This window comes from Furipterus horrens, unplaced genomic scaffold (assembly GCF_987537825.1).
Source record: "Furipterus horrens unplaced genomic scaffold, mFurHor1.1.pri manual_scaffold_9, whole genome shotgun sequence".
Classification (NCBI taxonomy): domain Eukaryota; kingdom Metazoa; phylum Chordata; class Mammalia; order Chiroptera; family Furipteridae; genus Furipterus; species Furipterus horrens.
The window spans coordinates 92,588,522-92,604,710 of record NW_028327179.1 but is presented as its reverse complement, the minus strand read 5'-3'; the positions used below and the strand labels follow the sequence as shown (position 1 = coordinate 92,604,710).

The 16,189-nt window shown below is 43.1% G+C and overlaps 1 protein-coding gene across 2 annotated transcripts in view; it reads left to right on the top strand.

The window, feature by feature from the left end:
- The window catches only part of DGKI (diacylglycerol kinase iota), a 249,460-nt gene that overhangs the window by 23,646 nt on the left and 209,625 nt on the right, over positions 1 to 16,189 (top strand). For both annotated transcript variants that reach the window (XM_090287561.1, XM_090287559.1), the window contains exons 3-4: positions 6,710 to 6,784; positions 8,121 to 8,177. The gene's annotated coding sequence lies outside the window, so the exon portion shown is untranslated. The remainder of the gene's footprint in view (positions 1 to 6,709; positions 6,785 to 8,120; positions 8,178 to 16,189) is intronic.

The window sequence follows — 16,189 nt, the reverse complement described above, 5'->3', positions numbered from 1 at the left end:
CTTTTGGGACTGTCTGGGTGAAGATGCCTTTGTCCCACTGGGGGTTTTGTTTCCTAATTCCAAAGTCACCGTAGCTGTGTTGGAGGCTGAAATGGGGAGAAAGCCCATCTCTGCCCTCCCTCCCTCCCTCCCTTCCTTCTTTCCTTCCAGAACATCTGTTGAGCTTCCGTAATGGTCAGGCACGTTCTTGGTGTTGGATTGGAGCCATATGGAAACACACAGAGGACTCTGCATCTTCCTGGAGCTCTCTGGAGGGCCGCTTGGGAATAGTCTGCTGTGCCATTTCTCTTGCAGTCCCTGATGACACAGATCCTCTGGCTTCTTAACAGCCCATGTTACCTACTCCTCACTCCTGTGGACATCCCACTCCACCTGATCCCCCAGCCAGAGCTCTCACAGGAGCTTCCACATTCACCCATCATACCTGGTGCCCGACAACTCATGCAAACGGACACCCGTAAGTCCAGTGACTCTGCCCCATTGGACGCGCCCAACCAAGTCTCAGTGCCTTCTGGGAAGCATCCGTACCACTCAGTAAGGAGACCCTGGGCCTTCTCCCTGCTGGACTGTCCTGAATTCTTCAAATGTATACATCTTTGGAGGCCCAGTTCAAGAATTTGCTTTTTTCTGTTAGGTCCTTTTTACTGCCTCAGCCTCTGAGGCTTTCCCCTCCTATAAACTGTACCACTTATTGACTGAGCTATTCACTTAGCCTTTATTCCTGTGTGGCCCTCTTCTGTTCATGATCTTTTCTTTTGAGTCCTTTTTTGTCTCCTCCTGGGGCTTACCAGCTTTTCCCAGGAAGGACAGAAGCTTCTTTCTTTCTATTTCCTCTCCAGCCCTCAGCATTGCTTTATACACACATAGCAGTGGTTAACATTATTTATTGAATAAATATCCAAAATATGCGTTGGAAAGGTCAGTGGTTAATGGCTGTTGCAGCGACATGGAAAACACACTGACGCAGGACCCCAGGTTGTGGTGTAGGCGGACGGTATACCACCGAGCATTGCATGGTTTTGTGCTCTGGGTTACGTGAGTGCCCCTCCCCCACCTCCTCTTGCTCTTTCAGATATTCTGAGATACTTTTGGCATCATTTAGTTTCTACTGTGTCAATGGTGAGGGTCTATGTTGGAGGGACTCAACAGTCACCACGCTCCTGTCTGTCCAGAGGAAACACGGCACCAACACAAGGCGCCTTGACAAAGGAAGCCCTACTCTCCACCATGGAGTGGTAGGAGTCGGGAGGAGGCCTGGGGCCTTTTAGCACAGAGCGAGGTCTCCCTGTGGTAGACAACCTCTGCGAAGACCTCCGAGAGTCCCCTTGCACTGCAGCTGTGGGGCACTCCTACTCCTGGTCTGGGATCATGAAATCCTGTTGTCCCAGAGAGACTCATCGATGTAATGAGGAGCCATAACGGAGGTGCGCGGGAACTTCAACTAGCCACTGTCTGAAATGACCTCTATTCTGCTTGGGGAAAAGAAAAGGCCATATGAGTGATGTGCTTCAGCCCTGAAATCACATTACTGGAACTTCCAGATAATGTCATCCTTTATTTTCCCTAATGCCAATTTACAGATTGCATCCCGGGCTCCCCAGGGAAGCAGAACTTGCCAAGTATGCTTGTCATTTCTTCTAATTAGGTGTTTAAATAAATCAGAGAACTCTTGTTTTCATTTGCTTTGGATAATACAGCAACAACGTTCTGGTTCATGTTGCCCATGGAGGCAATCCCATGGAAAGGGCACCAAATTCTTGACCCTCCAAAAGCGTAAGAAGCTTCCTCTCTTCCGCTTTCCTGAGCATTCCATTCGCTGCACCCCCAAAGTGCCCCTGTTGACTGAGCATTGTGTCCATAAGGGATCAAGACGAGAGGGTGACACTTTCCTCACCTCACGTGCTACTTCCCCACTGCCTGATCCCCAGCTCTCTCTGAGTTTTATTCCTCAGCATGAGTCTTCTGATCTAAGAAAGGTGAAGGGGCTGAGGAATCACTGGGGATAGGGCAGCTTGGTAGCAGCTGGAGTTATAAGTCTGTCCCCCCACCCTCATCAGCCCCCCTTTTCCCAGCTTTTCGCCACCCAGTGGTCCTTCTGCTCCTTTCCCCAGAGTGCCTTCTCTGTATCCTTCCCCACTCCCAGTTTGGTTGTGTTCCTGCCTGGAGCCCCTGGCCATTCATCTTCCTCTCTCTATAGCCTCATCATAGAAAGCCATGACTGCTTGCGTTAGTTCTGGGAGCCCGTGGTCTGGGAATTCTGTCTGGAGTGAGATGCCACAGGCCCCAAACTTGGTCCTGCCAGCAGCAGGCTCTGGCCTCTGAGGGCTATGTCTTTCCTCCTATTTCTCCACTTCTGATCTCTGGCAATTAACTGTGCAGAGGTGTGTATGTGTGCGGGGGGGGGGGGGGGGGTGTCCTTAAGAACTCAGCCGGAGAGAGATGATCAGCAGACAGGATAATTGTCCCATTTCAGGGACAAATGAGGTTTGGCACGGACCTTATTGGGGAGAGGCAAGGCCTGCCTTGTACATGCTTTGTGGGGTCTACCTTCAGACTCTTAGAGTGCCTATCAACTTCAGGTACCCTCGGCAGCAAGGAGGCCCCGGTACTTCACAAATCACAGGTCCGTGAGTCAGGCTTCCCTTCCCTTCCTTCTCTTTACTTTCTGGCTAGCAAGTCACATTGACTACCACCAGGTGTTCATTGCTACCTAGCAAAAATCACCTCTCTGACTCAAAGTAAAAATAGTTTCTTTTGTGGTACATTAGGCTAGAGATCTATGACCAAAGGGAGTTGGAGGGTGGGTGGTAAGATAGGATTAAATAGTAACTAGGACAATTTCTACCACTGCTTGCCTCTGATTTTTGGGTCCCCACCCCCAGCCCCCAGCCCCAGATGCAATGGTCTAAGGCTGTGACAGTCCTACTCCCATGGTAGATCTGAGCTGAAGTTTGGTGAGGAGCTGTTTCTGCTCCGAATGCCCGCGCCGTCTGCAGTGTGGACAATGAAAAGGGCCGGTGAACTTGAACATTCTCTTAAGGTCACCATTAGGCCTGCTGGTTAGATTATACCGACCCTCTGAAACCGCATCATGTCACTGCGTTATTATTGTGTAAGTAAATGTTGGTCATGATGTGATGGGATATGAGCTCTCTTATATCCTCTCTTATCGTCAGTTGTCACGGATGTGTCCTGCCCCATGATGACCAATTAATGCATTTCCTTTGACAAAATCAGGAACCCCCTAGTAAGGGCACTAAAGTTACTTGATATTTAAAGCAGTGAGCCTAATTGGCTTTTAAATTCATTGATGAGAGTGAATTATTAAATTTTTATAACTTAAATTCTTAAGTGTTTTTTGGTCCCAGTCCATATTTATTGTTTAAATTATGTTTTTTTTAAATTGCTAGATTCTGTAACGACTAGGCCCCAATATGAAGAATAACAACCAACCTGCTGAATTAGTTTTAATGACTTTTCTTGATTTATCACTTGTTATAGTGAAGGGTTGGCTTAAATGAGAATTTTCTAAGAAAAAGTGAGTGCTTACAATATTTACCATGCCTTGACTCCTTCATTTTATCTTTGTATTTAGTTTTTTTTTCTTAATATATTTTATTTATATTTAGAAAGGGGGGAAGGGAGGGAGAAGAGAAGGGGAGAAACATTGATGTGAGAGAGAAATGTTGAGTGGTTGCCTCTCACATGTGCCCCCAACCGGGGATCCATCCTGCAACCCCAGCATGAGCCCTGAGCAGGAATCAAACCAGCAGTTCCCCCTCCCAACCCCACTGAGCCACACCAGTCAGCACTGTACTTAATCTTGCAAATAAAATAACATAACCAAGCACAAAAATTCTGTATGTTTTGAGTAATTTCTGCCCAGAAGCTTATTATACAGCTACTTCGAATAACTTTGATCAGTTGAAATAGTCGTAAACGCAGAAGTCAGCAGTTAAGACTTCCGATTCACCGGGACGGTTCCCCTCGATTGAGGAACTGAAACCCTCCTGTGTTTTACTACTATCACAGAAAAACCCAAGGCCTTTCCTCAGAACCCATTGACTTAATTTTGCAGATAGGATTATCAACCTTAATTATCGGTTTCTCAGATTATAAACTGTTTAAAAAGTGTCATTTAGGAATTTGAGGGTGGCCAAAGACAGGCACAGTGACATTGAAAGGACAGAAGGACAGGAAACAGAAAAATGACCGTGTTCTTTGTAGTAAAATGCATCCCATCTCGGTGTCTATGAAGAAAAATTCAGATTATGAACTTGTTATTCTGCCTGAGAAGGCACAGAAGTATGTAATATATTTTATGAGAGTCTTTTAAAATTCAGTATTGTTTAAATAAGATTACTTTTGCAACATAAGGCACTTCACTTCCTATGTTATCATCTGTAGAACATTGCGCTTGAATTATTCCCGGTGGATGATTTTAGTGTGTGTACTAACACACCAATAAGTGGAGAGAGAACATTCTGAACCTCAGACTCTTGTAGCCCAGATCCCTTATGCAAAATTTCTGACTTGGAATCCCGATATGGAGCACAGTCAAGGGAAGAGGTGTTGTGGTTTCAGTGAGTGCCTGTGGGTCCCTGAATGTGCCCAGCGCCCTTCCACCACCCTCAGTGTTGTTATATAAGCCTCCCCGAGTCCCTGGAGCTCCAGAAAACTCAATGCTGACCGAGTTCAAGGTCAGGCACAGAGCTAGACCAGCACAGGAGTTTATTGGTAAGGAAGGAGGCTTTTCGGGGGTCCTTAAATCACAGCCCATCAGGGGTGGCCTACCGTGCTGTCTGCCCTGTACTCTACCAGGGGCGTTGTGTCTAAGGAGTAGCCTGGAATCAGTTCCAGTTTCCTTAGCATCGCTGTCACTCTGATCAGCAACATGCTTCAGGTACCCCATGCATTTGCTGCAGGTGGTGCCACACAGCCATCTGCACCAGGAAATCCAGAGGAAACAGGAGAGCAACCATCATTTGCTTACGGGCGTTCTGCTCATGAAAATTTGCAAACTCGAATTTTATTCTTGTTGCCGTGAGCGATGCCGCTACTGCTGTTACTAACTGCTGCTGCTTCTGCTACTACTACTTGTTCTTGTTCTCCTCTCCCGCCTTTCTTTTTAGTAGTAGAGCCAGGGCATTTTTCAAAAGTGTAGCGAGATGCTTGGGTGTTCCTTACTGTTTGTTATTTGCAAAATCAATGGATGGTCACACGGATTTAATGTTGCAGACTGTGTCCTTTTCTCGGGGAGAGGAAGGCCAGGAGTAATCACAGCACCCGCAGGCAGGGTAGCTAAACCTCGGGCAGTGGGTGTAGTTGCTGCAATTCGGTCGTGTTCTGGGTCCTGGGTGGGCGACTGATAGCACCGAGGACAGCCTGCCGTGACTGAGGAGCACCATCCAGGGGTGCGGTTTCTTTTCTGAGACTGCCCTTTCCAAGGCGGTGGTTTGGTCTTTCCACTCTCCGGGGTAGGAGCAATCCGAATTCCTTTTCCTCTCCCTGCCACAGTTGGTTCCAGAATGACCCCTCAGCCAGGAAGCCACACACACACTGAAAGTGGGGATGTTGTGGCAGCCTAGACTAGCGCCTCTCGTAAGGTAGGGATGCAGGGCCTGTCTTACTCAGAAGCCTTGATAGACTATTTCACGGGCCAGCTTTGTTATAGCAAATTTCTTTCCGTGCTCAGGCCCCAGGATTATTTATTCAGGGTTGCTTCTCATCTGTGCTCTGTAGAGGGGTGTGAGCATTCCTAGCTTAGACTTTCCATGACACTGGCAGGAATGAATCCGGATTCCACCCATTTTTGTCTGTCTGTCTCTCTCCCTCTGCTCATTTTTATTGTTAGAGAAAAGATATACTCCAAGAAGTATGTTTTATTGTGAATTTAAGCTGGTATTGACTGTCACGCCAAATTGTGTAATGCTTCCAAGCATGAGCTCTGGAGTCACATGCCCTGGCTCTGTGGACTCTAATTATATGACCCTGGGCATTGCATGCACAGCGCCTCAGTTTGCTCATCTGTGAAATGGGAGTAAGAATAGTACCCATTTCTCCGGGTTGAGGATTTGGTGAGTTACTATTTGTGAAGAGCTTGCAAGAGTCCACGGCAGATAACAAGTGCTACATCATGTTAGCTGCTGTGCAGTTGTAGAATCAGACTTGCCTCTTGCTCTCCTGAAGATCTGGGCAGAAACCCAAGCAGATTAGTCTAGACTTGTGCCTGGGATAGAAGCCTAAATTGACTTGACTCCTGGAAATGCAGACTCCTTGACAGGAGGGGAAAAATGCTTGTTTTGAAATGACACCTAATTTTAAATGTTGGTTGGCCTTGCCCCTTAAGTAGGAGTAAAAATAAAAGGAAAAGGATAATAATGCCTACATTTTTAGGTTATGAAACTCAGAATAAAGAGCCTGGTTTATATTATATACTCAGTATATAATAGCTAGTGTCATTATTATATTTTAAAGAGAAAACCTAGGCCAGCCTAAGCCGTGGGGATAGGGAGCTACTTGGTGAGTCAAAGCACGATCAATGAAGTTTGTCATGTTATTGAACGGTTAAAACAAACATTTAAATTTGCTTACTATTATAAACAATTGCAATGGTTGCTTTCTTTACTTATACTCTATTTTTCTTTCAAGGGCCTCTCTGGAACAGAATGTTAACATTTCTTTTTGTACTTTGAATTGAATGTTGTAGAAATCGGCCCTGAGGAGGAAGTGTGCGGTCTGTAAGATCGTCGTCCACACCGCCTGCATCGAACAGCTGGAAAAGGTGAGACAGCGCCACCTGCCGCACAGTTTGCTGCCTTGCAAGTGTTCGGACTTGCGAGACCCCGTGTCAATTTCTGTTGCCAACGTTTTGAAAAGAGTACCCTTTAAAAAAACTGGAAGTCCAACATTATTACCAGATTAATAATGGAAAGAAAGTGCTTACGATTCATTCCCTCTGTTGTCTGCTGAAGTCTAACTTGGTCTCATTTAACCCTGACTCTTGGATGAAGAAATGGTAAGGTTAGAGAGAAAAGCCTGATTTTCTTCACAACAGCGAACATTGTTATTCACTCATGGAATTTCCCACAAGATGAGTTCTCTTAAAGAAAAAAATTCCCTAAGTTCTTCACAATTGTGGTTCAGATATGTCTGACCACTGTGAGTTTACTTCTTCCAAATGTGACTGTGAGGGAGAAAGTCAGAGGCAGCTCCGAGTTCCTGCTCACACAGCGTTAATGTGGGGGTGGGACTGGAAGTGACATCGGCGGTGTCTGTCTCCCAGAATCAGTGGCGGCATCAACATAGTCCATTTATCTGTCATCTAGGGAGAGGGACAGGCTCCAATAGAGAGCTGCCTGCTGTCCTCCCTCCTCTCACGCCTCCTTCTCCAGTTCCACGTGTAAGTCTCTGTGCACAATCTATGTTCGTGAGCTGCCATGGTGGGTAAATGTGTTGAATTCTTTTAGTCTGTTGCGACATTCATTGAGTTCTGCGGCCACCTTGTCAATTGTTGCCAATTGTGGGGATGACTACTAAATATTTTCTCTCATCTCCCAGTCCCATTTACTCTCCTCCTCCTTCATCTCTACACTCCTTTCACCTTACCATGTAGCTAAAGAAGATGTAAATGACCAGGAGACCTCCCTGTGTAAAAGGAAGGCAGCACCGAATACTTAAATACATAATAATTTGTGTGTGTATGTGTGAGGGAGGGTCATCGTCATCATATTAAAAATTTTCCAAGTTTATATTTTCCTACTTTTAAAATCTGAAACACGGATGGGTGATTTCAGCTGCCTTACATTTTTCCTCTGAGTCTTTATTATCTCAGTTTATCACATTTATGGTGTAAGAGCATTATTATTTAAAGATACGTCAATTCCATCAATGAACTTGATTGAAGAGATGTGGATTGGAGGTATAGAATCACTTGGGAGTTCTGTAGATTATCTAAGGTGATGATTTCAAAAGACTAAGAGCAGTGTTAAACTTTGTTCCTTATTCTTTAGGGGTTTTGTCTTGTAGTGTCAATATCTGTCACTGTTGGTTTATTTAGGTAACACATTCCAGTCTGATGCTTATTCCTAATATAATACACTTTTCTTTTTAAATGACAGATTAATTTCAGATGTAAACCAACATTTCGAGAAGGGGGCTCAAGATCGCCAAGAGAAGTGAGTATTTCTGAGCTCAAATAGTGGATTATTTCAAAATTTCAGAGCGCTGTTTCAAATACCCACTTTAATTTCCATCGATTTACAGGATTTATTGATATGCACCAGGGATTGAAAAATAAAGTGTAGCTCCCTCCTTTTCACATCAGTTTTTTAAATTAATACATCAACCAATGTAGTCAATAAAATCCCCAAATCTTATCAAGGTGTGTATGCTGCCCTCCATTCTTCCTGCAGAATATACAGGGAGCTAAGGTCTTACTGGGTGGACCTGAGAGTAGGGGAGCGGGCAGTAGTGGACTTGAAGAGATAAGAAAGCAGTGACATTTTGTTCTCCTGAGGTCCATTTTAATTTGATTTTTCAATTTTGAGTGAGTAGAAGCTACGCAGGGACAGCATAGTTACTGGGAATTCCTGTAAACAGTGGAGTCAGACCATCTAGTTTCAGAATCAGCCTTGATGCTGTGTGATTTGGGGCATCACCTAATCTCTCTTATCCTCAATGTTTTCATCTGTCAAATGAGTAAGTAAATAAGTAGAGAGCAGGATAGATAGGGAGGTAGATAAATACAAGATAGGTAAGTAGGGAGATAAGTAGGTAGATAGGTAAGTAGATTGATAGATAAAAAGATAAATAGTTAGATGATTGATTGATCGATCGATCGATCGATCTAATGAACTACATCCAGGGCTCAGTCCCTGGCCTTGTAGCCCGGTAGTGGAGACACACAGGTAAATAGGAAATCATAGAGAAGAGCAGGGCTGCTGTGTTAGTGGTAAGCAGAGGTGAGGGCCAGAGGGGAGCTGCACTCATCTTTGTCCAGCTTTTATTTAGAGGCAACAGAGCAGTGTCTGTAGTTAGAGAAGATGAGAATGTTGGTAGAGGTTGTCAGTCCTCTTCTGTTATCCCTATAGTGTAGCTCCAAGCCCAAAATTGCACTCCCCCATTGGCCAAACAAGCCTGCAATGAACAGACCCCATCCTCAGAACGGACATTAGCCTGCCCCGCTGTTAGCATCTCACATGCTACTCTCCATAAGAGGAAGTGTGGTAAGTATAATTTTTAGAAGGTGTACTTTCTCCATCCCACTGAGTTTACTTTTAGTTCCACACATAGATGGACACCCCCTTGGAAATCTTCCCAGCCAGTGTACTTTTCAAACTAGCTCTGTGTAGTGAGGGATAGGACAGAAAGGAGGGAGGTCACAGAAAGGGCTTTCTGGAAGAGGTGGCAGCTAAACTGAGACTCAAGGGAGTTGTCTAAGTGGAGGTGGGGGTAGTTAGGAGGTGAGTGAGCACCTTCTGGACAGAAGAATATGTGCACACAAGAATGTAAGTGAGGGGGAACATACCAAGTAAGACATGAGATCCCAGAGGTGAACAGGGACTAGACTCTGGAGGTTCTTATAGGTCATGCTGCAAGTTTTATCACAGTCATTGGAGCAGGGAGGCATTAAACTATTTTAAGCATAATGTTTATTATTCTGGCTACAGTGTGGAGGGAATACCATGGAGTTCAAGAGTAGCAATACTGAAGTTATAGAGAAAATTTAAGGGGCTATTTTAGTAATTCGGGCAAGAAATAATGAGGATCTGGACTCATATTAATATTGTAATTAAACAAAATTGGTAGATAGGAATTTGAAGAAAACAAAATTGACAGGATGTAGTAGAGGTTGGATTTTGGACACAAAGATGGAGGAATCCAGAATAAACCAGACTTGTGTTCTGGAAAGAACCAATTAGATGTTGAAACATGAGTTGATTTGAGGATGGGGTGGGTATGGGGGACAAGTTTAGTTGTGGAACTCACAAGTTCGAGGTGTTCTCGACGCCCCCAGCTAGAAATGCCCAATCGGAAGCTGAGTAGGAAGTGAGCTGGGAGCTTATGAGGAAGACTGTCAGCATAAATAGGTAGTAATTAAAGCTATGAGACTAGGTGAATGGGAAAAATAGGAAGAGAAGGTGTCCGAGGAGAGAAAGATCACTGACAAATTAATGGCAGTTAATGAAGAAAGACGCTGTAAAAAAGGATGATCTCGTTGTTACGGATTACCGCAAGGAGACTGGAGAAGACATGGAAGGAGACCAGGCTGGGAGAGGAGGTGGCGTAGGGAGGGAACACAGTGGTCACCACCAGCTGTCCTCTCCCGCTGTTGTCCATTATGTCAGCAATAGGAAGGCTACAGGTCATACCCAGGGCGAGGAAGGTCTAGGAAAAATGATGGTGTTGTGCCACCCGAGGGCACTGTAGCAATGACCAGGGTTAACTCAGTGACAGCGCAGGTGAAGGAGAAATTTCATGGAGGGCGAAAGAAGGGATAGTTTTGTGTTTTTAAGGCAGAGTTTATAAATCATCAAGCAGGGGATCCGTATGTTCACCTGAGCTCTGTGTTCGTTAACCCCTCTCCTCCTTTCTGCAGCCACAGTTGTTATTGTATGTACAGTTTTCTAATGCAGGTATTTTTGTTTGTTTGTTTTCACTAACTGTCACTTCTTGTCTATAAAGTCAGACCCTCCATGAATGTTTTGGAAACCTTCCCTTGCCTTCTTCGCTAGGACTTGATATTTATTACTTTCCTACATTTTCACCCCTTTCTCTAGATTATTTTCACATCAGCATAAACATGCTCTAATAACTCCCGTCTTTAAAAAAATGAACAAATGAAAATATTCTTTAACCGCCAACTGTGTCTTAACTGCAGCTCTGATTCTTAGTTTTGTGTTCACGCTAAATAAACTTCCAGAAAGTGTGTTATGTATAAACAGTATGTTCCCTCCTAGTCATTTTAACCTGTTCTGGTCTGGTTTTCACTCTTCCCTTTCACTGAAATTGCTTTTTTGATGTTGCCAGTATCTCTCTAAAGCCAAATCCATTAGATCTTTTTTCTGTGTATTTTTTTATTTTTTATTATTTAATCTTTCAGATGTATTCAATGTGTTCAATGGTCCATTCTTTTTGAAATGCCCTCCTGTCTTGACATGTTTCCTACTGGTTCTCTATTTCACTGGGTAGCCATTCCTAACTATCATTCCCTGCCCCTCCCCAGATTTCTGTGCATTCTTCCAGGGTTGGTACCTGGCCATGTTTTCTTTCCACCCACTCCTGTGGGAAGAGCTCATCCAACCTCATGGCTTTAAATATCATGTCTGGGCTGATAATTCCTGGCTTTACATGTCTATTCCACATGTCTTCTTGGAGTTCCATTTGATATGTTCATTGAATGTATCATAATCCTCTCAAATATAATGCTTTAAAAACTAAGCTCTCCCTAACCAGTGTGGCTCAGTGGGTTGAGCATCTTCCTGCAAAGCAAAAGGTTGACAGTTTGATTCCCAGTCAGGGCACAGGCCTGGGTGGCAGGTTCAGCCCCCAGTTGGGACAGGTATGAGAGGCAACTAATAGATGTTTCTCTCTTGTGTAATGTTTTTCCCCCTCATTTTCTCCCTCCCTTCTCTTCTCTCTAAAAATAATTAAATAAGAAAACTCAAAAAACAAAACAAAATGAAACCCCTAAGCTCATTTCCATCATCCTAAAAATGATTTTTTCAATTCTTTTGTACCTCAGAAAATAAGATGACTATTGATCCAGTTGTTCAATCAAAGAAACTGGTTATATTGACTTCTTCTCTCATGTACTCACCACATCGAATTCATTTGCCAGCCCTATCAGCTGTATTTATAAAATATATTGCAAACCATCTCTTTACTTCCATTGTGTTGCCACTGCCTTAGATGGAGGCACCATGATATCTCACTTTTGACCACTTTAATAGCTTCTCCATAATTCCTTAATTTTCTCCTTCAATCCAACATGATCTAAGAGAGTGATCATTTCAAATGAATATTGGATTATGTCATTTTCCAGCCTAAAACTCTCCAGTGGTTTCTATAACACTTTGAGCCAAACCACACACCTTGTCTTGGTATGAAGAGTTCTGCATAGTCTGGTCCCAGCCTACCTCTCCACACCCACCCATCTCCCACATGGACTTCCTTGCAGTTCTTGAGGCACACATCAAGCTGTTCCCCACCTTCAGAGAGCTGTGTTTGTCATTGCTGCACTGGAAATCTCTTTGTGTGGCTAGCTGTTTCTTAAGGTAGGCCTCACCTCAAATATCACCTCCCCAGATGTCTTCCTCAATGACAAAGGTCACACATTGTTCTTCCTCAGAGCACCTTGTTGTGCCCATTCAGAGCACTTATATGTCATAGTTATTTATGTGAATTACTCATTTTCTAGCGTGCTGTCATTTTTCTGTAGCCTGAGCTTCGGGAGGTCACTCATAGACTGTGTCCCAAACTCATTGTACCGGGACATGGAAGATGTGATCAACAAGGATCTGTTGACTGAAAGCATTTATGAAAGAGTTAGTTTCTCCCAAACATGTTCATGAACTCTTGGTCTAAGAGGAAAATATGAAGATGATACTTATGATAGCCTATGATCCATCTGAGGTTCTTACTTAAGAGACCTTAGGTAGTTTTCTTACTGTAAATGAAAGAACAGTCACTTTAGCATTGGTCTGACCAGGGTGACCATGATGCCTCTGCTTCTTTTGCACTCTGTGGTGTCTTGATCCAGAGCAGGAATCCACAGCAGGGACCCAGAGCAGGGACTGATGATCACTGTACCCCACACTGTGGAGTATCTTGACATGAAAGTTTTTTTCATGAATTTTGGTTGGACACCTCTCAGCTGAATTTTTGTGGATCTCACTTTTCTTAGACATAAACTATATGGATTGAGTTATAATTTTAAGATCCTTTTATGTGTTCTATGAATAATATTGTGCATTGAACTGGCTGTTGGAAAATAATTGAAGAATTGTTAACAATACTGAATATAAGTCCTGAAATATTGTGTCACTAAGATTTTAACACCCCTAAGGAATAGCACTTTCTTTGCAGTATTTAAAGACAGTATATGAATCGTCGTCGGCAGCCGTCCGTCTCTAGAGACGATGGTGTAGCTTCTTAAGAGTCTATCTGCACCGCCGAGAATGGCTGTGCAGTCCGACTCGGGAGTGACACGGTATCTGTCTCCTCCCGTGTTGAATCGACATCTTGCGATGACGCTGGAGTGTCCCCTCCAGTGAAGCTGAAGCTACAGAGCCTGGGCAGGGTGATATGGAGGGTCTGCTGTTGCCCATGCAGCAGACCCCCCCCTCTCTTCGCAGCTGAAGGGTCCAAGGGAAAGACGGAGTCAATACAGCTTGGCTTCAGGTGCGCCGCAGGAGTTGCCGGTGTTGACTACAACGTCAAACCGCCTTAGGGACTCCGGCTCCGGATTTTCTGTCGGGGTTTACTCCCTTAGCCTTTCCCCTGAAGAGGTATGCCGCAAGGCAGCGGAGGTTTTTTGGAGGCAGAGTTTTCCTTCTCTGAATAATTCAAAGGTTATTGATGAACAATAAAAAGAGATTATATGGTGTCGGAAACCTTACTTATCTTGATAACAGTGTATCAACACTCATATTGCAATGTAAGGATCCTAAGTCTAATTTTAGCTCACTAATTTAGATATAAATAATTGTCAAAGGGAGTAATGTGAAAAATTAAAGTTCTTTGTAAATAAGGATTAGAAAACAGCAGTGATTCTATAGATTTTTTTTTTTTCTAATTGATAAAGGCGTTTGGTGATCTTTCAAAATGGTAATTACATAATTTAATTGCCAAAGAAATTAGGTTGAGAATTTCATTCAATTTAAACCACATTTATTAAATGTTTACTTTGCTCAGACCATGTTTAATTGTTGGTAGAAGAAATTATATTAGGCCCAAGAAGACCTCTGAATAGAAGGATCTTGATATCTCAAATTATAGAGCTGTAGATTCGGGGCAGTTACTCAGTCTCTTCTTTAGTATATGCAGTATGTTATACTGTATATATTTAATATAATAACTAGTATTTTCTCCTTCAGTGCTTTTGTTTAAGTTATTGTAATGGCTTAGTTTTCTTTTTTTTTTTTTCAGTTTCCTACCTATTTCTTACATAGGTTGATATTAAAAATATTTAACCACTTGGAATCATATATATTAATATTTAAATAATTGTATAATGTTCTCTTTTATTCCCTAAATAAGCTAAACTACATGGTATTATATATCTGCTTACCAAACACTATATTGCCACACAGGTGATAAGTCAGCCTTATAATTTCCAAGTAATTGTTGATTTGTGGACATTGTTGGTTTAATCTGTTGATTATAGCTGTTAGCAGCTAATAGTCCCATGAGTTAGCCATGATTTCACATAGGTAATTGTCAAATTCTTCCAACATTTTCCTCCTTAAATTGATAGACATTAGGTGATTTATAATGCCAACAAGTCTAGAGTTTCTCTTAACCATCCATGATATTGTTCATTCTCCTTAGCTTTTGCTAAACTAACAGCAATTATAATAAATTTCCATATCCCTGCTAATGCCATCTGACACTTCAATATATTCAGTATCTCCACTGCTGACTGTCACCGAAGTCATTTATTGAAGGAGCTTGAACCTGACCTTTCAGAGCAGAGGAGAGGCACCATGACAGTGTCTAAGAGCATCGGCTCTGGGCCAGCCTGCCTGGGACTGACTCCTTGCTCTGGCCCTCGCCTCTGATAATGTGCCCTACAAGAGTGTGAATTAGGATACAGTACAATTGGCAGGTGGCCCTGTCTCCCCTAGCCTTTACTCTTAAAGAGGCAGTAGGCTCAAACTCTCGCGTAAGAGGTGGGAGACTGAGGAGGCCTGTCTCACCTGGGAAGCAGAGGTGGAGAGCTCAGTACTTCTCTTCCAGCGGTGTTTGTGGGAACTGGTAACCGGACAGGTTCCTGAACTTGCTGCCACTGTCCTGAAAGCCATGGGACCTTTTATTTTATTTAGGAAAACATTGTCTATGTTGATATTTAAGCTTGCGCAGACAACCACATCAATTGGGCGCAGCCCAGACTTCCAGGTTTGCTGCGGGAACCCAATGGCATTGCCCAAGCAACATGATTTGTTTTCAAAAGGGAGTTCATTGGGAATGAATCTTGGGGACCTGCTGTGCAAAATATTAACGTTTTAGCTTCTTAATAACGAGGAGGTAGGAATGGTCTACAGCATTGAGGGGGTCAGTGGGAGGGTGCTGCAGTAGTTGAGGAGGAGCTGGGGGATGCCAGGAGCACTAAATTGTAATCTACCCACCAATATAGAAATATTTCAGTATTTTAATAGCTCCTAGAATTTTACTGGTACACACCAAACAAACAACACCTCTGCTGTCTTGATACAAATGAAAAGGGATTATCACATTTGAAACATTTTAAAAAGTATTTGGCACACAGTACTCAACAAATGTTAGCTATTATTATTAGCTTCTTTCTGAGAATGTATGTATCATATGAATTATGCTTGTGTTTTAGTAAACTGCTCCTGTGGGAAAAGCATGGCAAAAATTAGACTAATTGGTGGGACTATTCTTCTTCTCTTCTTTTTTTTTTTTCCTTATTATAGTTAAAAGACCATTACTCCTCCAGGATCTTTGTTTAGTTTTAATTTACATTGATTTGACATTATATAGAGAAATAGAGGTGGAATTTTGGAACTGACAATGTTAATGCTTGTTAAGGGTATTTTTGTCACTCTGAATTTTATGCCTTGACATGATTGTTTTTTTCCCTCAACACTGATCTATTTTATATGTTCCTCTGTACTTAGAATAGCGCTTGGCAGACAGTAGGTATTTAGAATTTGTTGAATGACTGAATCTATTTTAAAAAGCCTTTTAAAGAGAAAGCAGAGGTGACTCAACAGTCAGTAGACATGTTCATCTCAGGTAAAGTGAGCTTTCTCAGGAAAGGGCAGGAGAGAAAATGTTAGGTATTTTAGGCATGTGGGCCTAAGAGGAATGAATTATACATGTTATTAGGGTTTATCTGCACTGTTCATTAGGCCTGAAGACAACTTTCTGATGATGTATCTACCCTAAGGGCACTCCTTGACCCCTCTGCCCCAGGCGTGATTGCCTGTTTGGAGCGAAGGGA